The sequence below is a fragment of the Anarhichas minor genome, unplaced genomic scaffold (genome assembly GCF_050575085.1).
Source record: "Anarhichas minor isolate MPS153535 unplaced genomic scaffold, ASM5057508v1 ptg000009l, whole genome shotgun sequence".
Lineage (NCBI taxonomy): Eukaryota > Metazoa > Chordata > Actinopteri > Perciformes > Anarhichadidae > Anarhichas > Anarhichas minor.
The window spans coordinates 5,043,285-5,053,988 of record NW_027466455.1 but is presented as its reverse complement, the minus strand read 5'-3'; positions in this window follow the sequence as shown (position 1 = coordinate 5,053,988).

Below are 10,704 nucleotides of genomic sequence, written 5' to 3'. Positions count from 1 at the left end.
CAGAGACCTCAAAAAAATTTGCAAAAATTTCTACATTTCTGTTTTTTTCTGTCAAGATGGGGTGCTGAGTGTACATTAATGAGAAATAAAATTAACTTTTGGGATTTCAGCAAATGGCTGCAATGAAACAAAGAGTGAAAAATTTAAAGGGGTCTGAATACTTTCCGTACCCACTGTACCTGGGAAATGCTTCCTAAAACCATAACCTCTAACCCTAACACGAATGCCCTGTCCACACTACTCCGTTTCTACTTGGATGCAGATTTGTCAAATATAAACGATCTCTGTCCACACGGGAGTTTCAGCATCATTCTCGAGTTGATCGGCATCCACACGGCAGCCTTCGAAGGCGGACAGCACGTGACCATTAACGTACACTGGGCATGCGCGTGACGGTGTAAACAGGAAGTGGATTGCTTGCTTAGTTTAAAAAACATACGACAGAGTAATAAAGTAGTCTTTAATAATGAAAGGTTGTATTTGATACTTAAGATCTTCCTCTAAAATCTTCCTCTATAAACTCAAACACACAGTTCGTGGAAAGTTTTAGAAGTTTTATTTTTCAGACGTAGTTACAGTGCTGCGGGTCTATCTCTCTCTCTCTCTCTCACATCAGGGGATAAGCTGGGTCACCCAACAGAAAAACAGGGACAGCATCTTCGCCCTCTATCAATTCTTTAGGGCATGGGGGAATTGCTCCATTTTTTAGGGCACAACTCTATCTCTGAACATCATGTAACATGTCTGAGTAGCTAGCTTCTAAGCTAATTTTAACATTACCGCCAATGAGGAAATGCTAACCGCGATTAGCATTAGCGAATATAATATATCTTCGTACATCTTTTCATGCTTCATACAGACATACTTACAGACTAAGGTCTCTCATGGCTACCAAACGGAAGAAGTAAGACAAAGCAGCGTGTCTTCTCATTAGAATCTAAAAACAACGAGGCACTAACTGTTGTAACTCGTAGCTCTGAATAGCATTTACGGCTAACTGGCTTGGCCGCAATAGGGCTGATGGCGCCGCTGGTCACGGCGCTTGCTAATCGCTCCAATAACAGCTGCTTCCTCCACAGAAATGCAGACTTTTACTGCACCAGCTGTGCTAGCAGCAACGCTTGAAATTAGTTATCCATGTTGAAATGAATTACTGGTCGCCCTGGCTGTTTGTTTTCTTCCGGGTACGGGTCACTTGATAGTGAGTGTGACGAATCAGGGACGGAGACGTCATGGCTGCTAATAACCAATCCAGTAGCGAGCACGGGTGTGGGCTCATTTTTTCTAACACATCCGTTTCCGACCGTCCACACGCAACCAAAACCCCGGAGTTTTCAAATACCTCCAACCTCGGGGGAGTTTTCAGACTCCTCCGTTTAGGGTGCTCCAAAACTCCGGCGTAGTGTGGCCGCTCAGTGTAAACGTAGCAAATACGGAGTAAAAACGGAGTAATGTGGACAGGGCCTAACACTGCTAAATACCTAATCCTAACCCTTAACCTAATCTAAATCTGATGTAGTTTCTAAACTTAACCTAAAGAGCTAAATAATTTCTGACATCTAATATACTTTCGTCCTTGTTTGGGTGAATAACAACCTGTAAAATGTCTAGCTCCTTGATGAAGTAACAATTTGCAGAATTGTCGTCATTATGGAGAATCTTCTCAACTTGCAATCCTTTTGGCCATTTGGTCCTTGGATGGAAGAACAGTGCACACACACTCCCATACACATATGTAGAATAAATGACAGCTGTCCGATTAATCTCCAAGGTCTCAGCTTTCCGTTGCCAAAAGAGAGCAGTGCAGGCGGACAGGAAAGGAGAGGTCAAGACTCAACGTGGCTGAGGACGAATCGACCTGGAAACTTGCAGTGGAGGGATCATGTTGCAGGGGAGGGGGAGAATGGAGACAGTGTGGGTGAAGGGGCGATGGAGAATAATGAAGTCTTGAACATGTTGAGTAAGCTTCACCTACACTGATGATATTATTGTTGAAATATTTTTTTACATGCTTTTCCTTTCCCTTTTTTCTCTCCACCTAATGGAAATACTATTTCCATTCAAGTGTGCTGGCACAAATGATGCCCAGCTGACTTTCTGTATAATAATATATATGGTTGAAAACAATACTTGCTTCATTAGGCAAGATTTATAGGCTGTAAATATGCACCTTTTCTATCAGCCTAAGTTGGACCAAAGATTGCCTTGATTGGCCAATTTAAAGTCTGCATTATTTGCTTCACTGATCACATTCTCTTACAAGTAATATATGTAATGTAATAAGTGTTTTTGGACACTGGTGAATCAGTCCAACACGTCACCTTCACCGGGAAAGAATGTCTCTTAGCACCCTGTTCAATTCCTCATAAAAAAGGACAGCTTATCCTGCTCTGACTTGAATTATTATTTGGAGTCCTTGGTTTTTCTGAAAGTATTCTTGAGGAATTTAATTTGGCATGCCTGCCATGATGGACAGGAACCATTCCCCTCCATCTTTTTCAAAACCTCCTCGTGAATTGCCCGGTTGCAATATGGATCTTCCAGTTTCCATTGTACTGACTCTTTGCAATCAGACAGAGTATGTTTTCTGTGAACTCCATCCAAGAGATTCCATTTGTGCGTGTTGTTGTTGTTCTTGATGTTATCTGTTGGCGTGTGATTGAGTAAGTACTTCTGCTTATGCAGAGGACGTCAGCTGAGTAGGCGGTCCTTCAATGTAGCCCTGGACACATTTGCGCACACACTGCTAAAATAATATAGCAATATACCGCCACATGTGGTCTGAGCGATTCACAACTGTCCACTTGTGGTCACATCACCCAAGACACCTGTTAATGCCAGGTCTGACCATTCACTGTGACCCTCCATACTAATGGTAATGAATGATAGTAAGCCATAAGTATTATCTCAAATGTAAGAACATGGGAAATGCAACAAGCTCAAACTCTAAATGGTACGTAAATTCAAAATGCAGGAAATCAAAAGAGCTCTCCCATTTGGAAGTATAGTGCCTAGCAGAGACTCAAATGCTTAAATGAATGATACTTTAAAAAACAATGAATAATAATAATCAATACCAACCTTTAACAGCTTTGGTTATCAAAATGTGTAGTGTAATATTGGACAATTATTTGTGTTGGGAATAACATAGCCTCAAAAAGGGGGCACCAATATGTTGGGAACGTAAAGGAGCGTGTTTGGGCTATCAGCATCTAAGAAACTAAATTCTTGACATCAATAGAATTATTAATGTCAGTAACAATTATTAATGATTATTAATAATAACGGGGCACCACCCTGCGAACAGGGACCAATAACCAAACGATAAACTAAGTCTCATAATTAGTGTTCACTCACAATGTCAACAGTCTGAGTACTATTACACATTCAGAGTGAAAGTGAAGGTTTAAGTTCGAGCACAGACCACATATACAGCTATTATCACAATACATGCACAAAGTAATCACAGACAGCTGCTCTTTAAAATATAACAGAGTTTATTACGTGCTAATACTAATGATCTAGTCAACTAATATCTAAACTAACAACTATACATTCATGAGCACGCTATCTAAAATCAACAGACTATTGAAAAGAGGAGGGGGGGGGAGTGTGTGTGTGTGTGTGTGTGTGTGTGTAAGGAGGAGGAGCGAGGGAACAGCTCAGCGACGTATGACGTAGTTGGGACGTGGTGACGTCTCTCATGCGCGAGACTCAAAATGGCGGATAGCCAACAGGAGTCTAGTGCCGGTAGCCGTTTAGCACGTAGCTACATTAGCTCAAAGCTATATGTGTGTGTGTGGATTAGTAAAAGAGAAGGGAAAGGAACAAAACAAAATGAAATAAAACAAAAGATTAAGATCCTCTGCGCCGTGCGGGAGTACGGAAGATTGCTCTCTCAGCCAGGGGAGCAAGAACCGCGACTCTTTGTCTCAGCCGGCGGTTTTGACCTCCTGAACTGATGAGAAGCAACTTCGACCTCACTGCGGCTGTCTCGACACGAATCACGGTAGCTTCTACACAACACTAGCAATTTCAGGGATCGCCAGTGTCGGTGATCATAAAGCATATACCACGTTATAAAAATGAACAGTACTTTAAGCACACAAACAAGATAAAATAAACACAAATTAACTCTCTCTAACTCTGCCCAGACTCTATTTCGCCTTACGGTACGATGCAATCGTGGTGATTGAGGGGGGTTCTTCTGAGGGGTTCTTCTGAGCTTCGATGGGCCCAGGCAGCGCGGCTGCGGGCCGCGGGAGGTGTTCTCTCGGTAGGAGAGAATCGCTGTCGTCTGGATAAGGGATTTTCGCGTCCTTATGGCCAGAGCAGACGAGGCGCTTGGTGGAGAGTGGAAGTTCTCTCTCTCTCTCTTTCTGAAGAAGTCTTGCTTCTTCACTTCTGCAGGAATAAAAGGGTTCGCTTCGTGGATACGAACAAAGATAAAATAGACAGTTTGGTGAATTCGGCCAGCGAATATAAACTGTTAGACCTAGGATTTGGTTGAAAAGGGAAACAACGTTGGTGTGCTCCCTAGCTCGACGGAGGTCGAAGGGGAAAAAGCATTGAGGTGGGGGTTGCAGGTAGTTTTGTAGAACAGTGGCTGAACCACAGGGGTCCTGGGGTGTCTTGGCTCTCGGCCAATTAGATTGCAGCGCTGCTTTCAGGTACCTTCAGGAATGCATAGTTTTTGGGGGAGCAAGATCGTCTTACCGGAGGTCCCGCCTTGGCATCCCTGCTCTCGTCCAATGAGAGCAGTGTGGCATTTCGGGGAGGAAACTCACACCCTAATGTGAATTTCTTCAAAGTTGGGGGTTTGGTGCTCATCAAACTACAATCAGGATGAAACCTTTGCTTGCAAAAGGCAAGGCCTGACTCTCTCTCTTTGTTCCACAGCACATGTCGAAGCCATATAGTCAGATCCCAACATTTGTACTCACAAATGGTGTACTGTTTGTACCAACAGAATGATTGCTGGTATGGATCACTGCCATCCATTTCGTAGAGGTCTTTACTGGTCCACAATTTCTTCTAACTGGAGACACTCAGACCGAGTCCGGGTGTTTCCAGATCACAAGATAACTGTGAAATTTCCTTCACTGAAACATACCCTTACCATAACCATAGAAGTTAATATGTACAGATATTGCAGAAAGAAATAATTAAAAAATATATTTTTAATTAATCTTTAAAAAATAATTGGAAATCTGGACTTTTGCAGAATTGTACAATATCATATTTGTATGGTTGTGATGCCAGTGTTGGTGGTCTCTCTTTATCTGGGTCTGTTGGGGTGGTTGGGTCCAATTATCCCCGGGGTCTATTCAGACCAGGTCTGTTATCAGGTCTTCTTTTCTGAAAATTAAGTTGTTTGTCAAGCAGCAGTTTGCATCAAAAACATTTTGTGATCCCACAGATGTTTATGGTCTGCTCACAATGATCAAATGTTTGCCTGGTGCGAAACCAACATTTAGCTCGAATATTTCCTCTGCCCTGGCCTTCCATAACTATTGCAGCAGAACAGAGTTGAAGTCTGTGAAAATATGGAAGTTAAATGTTGGTTTCACCCCAGGCACACATTTGTATCATTCAGCAGAGCACCATTCGGAGTATTAAGGTCACAAATGGGTCTGCCTTCAACTGAAGCACCACACACCTCGCAAACATAAGCACACAGTGCCAACACATCCTCACCCCCAACTCGTCTAATACCAATATTTGATCTGTGCCCCTCGGCATAGGAGATGGATGCACTAGGTACTCCTCTAGGATTAGTTTACAACGTGTCAGGAGGCTGTGTCAGTATACACTCGTTACATACATAGTGTCCTCCTCCTGCCTGCCCTGAGCAGACACTCACCGTCTTTAGTACACCACATCTACACCACTCTTACAGTCCACTATTGCTGCAGGAGGGATTACATGGGAGTTAGTTGAAAGCCCAGTGCATCGCATACAGCCGCTAAAGGGCCACTGACCAAACATCTGTATTTGACTAGTTGGGAGTGAGAACGGGTTGACTGTGCAGTTTCCCGATGTTACTGTACATTATTTCTTGATACATTGCTATACCTTTAGCCAGTAGCGGCAGCTGGAAAATTTTCTAGGTAGGGCCATCCAATCAATTTCAGCAAACATTCCAGTATGATTTAATGCAAAAAATATAGGTATCAAACACGCATTACTACTTTGCAGTTAAATATTTAACATTTATTCCAACACGAAAAAAAGTAGTAAATAACACTTTGATAAACACGTCAGGACATCATATTTGCGTTACCCTTACAGGCAATTCAGTATAATATATATATACAGTATATATCATATAATAATATTCAGTATAATATAAAACACACACATACATACAGTATATATAAATATAATATAATATAATATAACATGTATATTTATTGAGATGCCCCTATGGACCTTGTTATAGGAGGTAAAGATCAGGAGAAGTAAACATGAAGTGTAATTATGAATACTGATGTTAAATTAAGCTATGATGAGTTTTCACTGTTAATTTACCATCTCTATTACATGTTGATGCCTCCATGACCAAGTTGAGCAGATGAGACTGAGGACAACTATGTAGAAGAAAAGATGTTCACTTTGCCTAATATGTAGCTTGACAGAGTTCTCCATGTGTGTCCTGGTGTTCTCATGTTTCCTTACCTCCTCATCCCTCACTCCCTAACTGTCCGTGCTGGATCTGTCCCCGTTGTTTTAAAAAGCTAAATAAGTTATTAGCATGACGTCATGCAGCTAGCCAAACCTGTCTGGTGTTCAGCTAGTAGAGAAGCTTCGCATGTACTGCTTCCCTTTCCTGCTAGTCTGCTGTCTGATTGTGAGGTCAGGCTGATCTGGGATCTGTAATCTATCTGTAATCTAAAAATTTGATGTGAGCACTAAGCGCCTGGTCCATGATGTCTACAAGCACATCCTCGCTGTGCACCAGGTTCCACAGCTTTGGCGGAGATTCTGCAGGCCAAAGAGCTCTTTGGTCTGCAGAATCTCCGCCAAAGTTCTCCTCTCAAACGGGTCTTGGAGGAGTAGTGCTCACGCTGGCGCTCGCCTGAAGAGACTTCTCCTGACGAGAACGCGTAGCTCGGGGCCAAACGACTTTGGCCCCGAGCTGAATCTATTTGAGGACGCTGATTGGCTAAATTGTATGTCACTCATTTATGTCTTTAATCAGCAATTGGCTAAACTGCTTCATAGACCCGCCTCTTGTGGGCCATTTCTCGATGGCCCCAGCGCTGCTGAGACATGCAGACAGGCGGCGAGGACGTGCAGGAAAAGCATATAATTTACAAATATTACTGGGTACATTCCATATTTCAAAAACACAAATATTGACAATTTGTAAAATGTATTATTATTATAATGTTTTTTTTGTTGCTCAAGGAGGGGCGCTCAAGGTGGGGCCACGCCTCTATTGGCCAGCCGCCACTGCCTTTAGGCAAGACTTGGGGTTGCTTTTATTGAAAGAAAGTGCATAGTGCTGCTCTAAGACTATGTCACTGCCCTTGCAGAAAGCATAAAGCCATTCCCCTCCTCTTCTGGTGTGTGTGCTGTTTGTTAATGTTATAGCTTGCAGTAATTGCTGGACTCCCACAATCCTTGGAAATCACTCCATATGTGCAGGGACGGGTGATTTTATTTGGATATAGTGCAGTTGGCTTGACTGAGTAACTGTATATGCTCTCATCCCACCCACCATCAATTAGACCTTGTTTACTCTGGAGGGCTATCTGTCTATGGCCGGGGCCTGCGTGTTTAGGTAGTCTCTAATGGGGCTGTAGGCCGTCTTATAAACTCACTAGTAAAAAGGAAGCAACTCTGGGTCTTTATGAGACAAACACAACCTTGGACTTTACAGGGAGAGTCTTTTTACAGGTTCAAACAACAGCATTTGTTCATCAACATGACACAGACTGGTGTAACCCTGTTCCTATAGGCTGTAGATGGGCAGAACCACACTTAACGTCATATATTCATGTTGTGTGTGTGTGTATGTGTGTGTGTACGTTATGCTCAAATCTGGTTTGTGTATCTACAAGAACGCAGGAATGTGTGCATGCTCGCGTGTGAATGAAATGAAAAGTCATTTGCAGAGCTCCAGCAGTTTCACGCAGAGCTCCAGCTGTTTCACATAGAGCGCCAGGGAACATGAGGCACGGGTCCAACCAGCTGAGCGCTGCGCCCCTCACTGCAGCCAGTCAGATCCAAGTAGGACAAGCTCAGCACCTACAGGAACGGAATGTGTGGCAAACACCTCATTACACTGAACAGAGATGGAAGTGAATCTATTCGGTGCTCTCTACATGTAATTAGAAATGCGACAGATACTCCTTCGCAGGCTATAAGTGAGGATTGTTTTGCATGCGTTATAGTGTGAGAGTTCAGCCAAATATGCAGATGAAGCAAATGTCAGTCTGTGAAACGGCTGGACCAGCTGACAAGTCTGCACACATTTAGCAGCAAATTCTTTGTTTGTACTCCTGACTTCTAAAACCAAAGCTATGCACTTGCTAATAGTATGTTAACTTTACCATAGCCATTGATGTCCAAATTTAGTGTGTGAAAGGTAAGAGTTGTACTGAAGGATTTGGCTCAGATGGGCATCACTAATATATGAGGTGTCTGGACTTTATAAAACTTTACTGAAGGGTTTAAGGAATGGCATAGCAGCTATAGACGCTTACAGCAGATATTGTCAACTACTGAGCAGCGGCCCATTGGCGGTCCTCAGAGCACCACCTATTGGGCCACAGAGCTACTGCCAAATGGTTCAAATCAATTTAAAAAGATACTTTTTGGTTAATTTACAAAGCTAGTTATTAAATTAAATTTCTAAATTTTCTAATGAATTCACATAACTACTTCAAACAAAACATAATTTCCATGACCAGCCAATCACACATCATAGAGAGAAAGGTGTTTTGCCACTGTTAGCTGATGTGTGAGACAACCCTGCGCTCCAAAGAGTGAGGTGAGGAAATATGACCCTGAATACATTAAATATGGATTCATAATGACAGGCAGCAATGGTGAGCGGAAGCAGAACATTTATTTTGGTCATTAGCTGACAGTGGCATAACACCTATTTAGGCAACAGCCTGGGTTTTTTTCTCAATAAGTTGGGAAGGTGCTCCTTGGTAATTCAGGTTAATAATCAGAAGATGGCCTTACGTTACAGAGAACCCCTGGCTTACAGTCTTTCAATCTTCAAACAGGAGGGTGCTCCTTATTAGTAATGTAAATAAAAAAAACGAATGCCTAATTAACACTTCTGTGGAAAAGCTTGCACCGAGCTGAAGAGATGGTCTGCGGAGCTCGCAGAGAGCTGCAGAGACGCACCGCGTTCTTCTACCTTTTCATATCTGTGGTTAGGGAGCAGACAGCATCATATCAACTAAAGTTTGAAGAGGCCAATATCTGTTGGTCTTCTGTATCTCCTAAATTCCTCACTTCTCCTATGCAGATGAATAAAAAAGGTACTTACCAAATAATTTATACACACAGAGAACCATCAAGAGAAGGACATGTTCATGATACCAGACAGATAGAGAGGCTTTGATGGCCCACAGTCTCTGTTGTGAGACATGAATGTGGTGCTGAGGTCTTTCAAAATAAAACCATAGAGGTGTTAGTTTAGACCAGCAGCTACTTTTTAGAAGGACACCAGTTGGGGTTCACACTGGGATCTAAGTCAGTGTTGCAACACCTGGCTCTTAAAGATATAGTATTGGCTAAAGTAAAAAATGACCACAGACCAATAAACTCTGCTGAAAGGATTACAGTGTGTGTGTGTGTGTGTGTGTGTGTGTGTGTGTGTGTGTGTGTGTGTGTGTATACAAGTTTTTCCCAAAGCAGACAAGGTTTCAACTTGTAGATACAAGTTGAAACCTTGTCTGCTTTGGGAAAAACAGAGATCTGTTAAGAACCAAAACTCTCCAACATGTTTGAATCATGTTTGTCTCACAGACAAAATAAATGGACAACCTAGCTAGCTAGAGTTAGCTCCCCCCACACACCTTCACATTGTGTCACATACTTGAAGTTGAGTTGAAATAAATCTCTGGATGTTCACTGATCGCTTTGGAAGTGCAGGGTGCAAGTTGTGGCCAGGGTTAGTTTGTAGAGATGCTGAAGGTACATTTTAATAATATTGTGATAAAATAAAGTTATGGTAAAATAAAAAATAAATCACAATATTATTACTACTAGAATATGTTGGTGACAACACAAATGAACCAGGTTTTACTTGGTGTACAACTTGATTGGCTCTTTTGCATGGAGTGTGTTTTAAAGACAAAGAAACTCTAAAAGGTTCAGTATGCTTCAAATGTACAAATCAATCCTACATGTAGGACTGGCAGTGCATTTAAACAAGTCGCTCCTCAAAGACGTTCACGGTTTTGTGCTTGGTTATAAGCGCAAAAATTTCACGGAAGTATTGGTATGAAGAATTAAAAGAGAGAGCTAGAGATAGAAGTCTGATCTTTACCTAGGTTCACGCCTCAGTATACCTGGTCAATCACTGCCATGTGGGCGTGTTTGTCAGATTGTTTTTGGGAATGTTACAAAAATTGAGGGACCCCTCCCTCCTAAATCCAACATCAGAAAGGCATGGGTACGTTATTTGACGATCCGGCAAGCAGTCTGAATAAGCATTGTGACAATGATAATAATAAA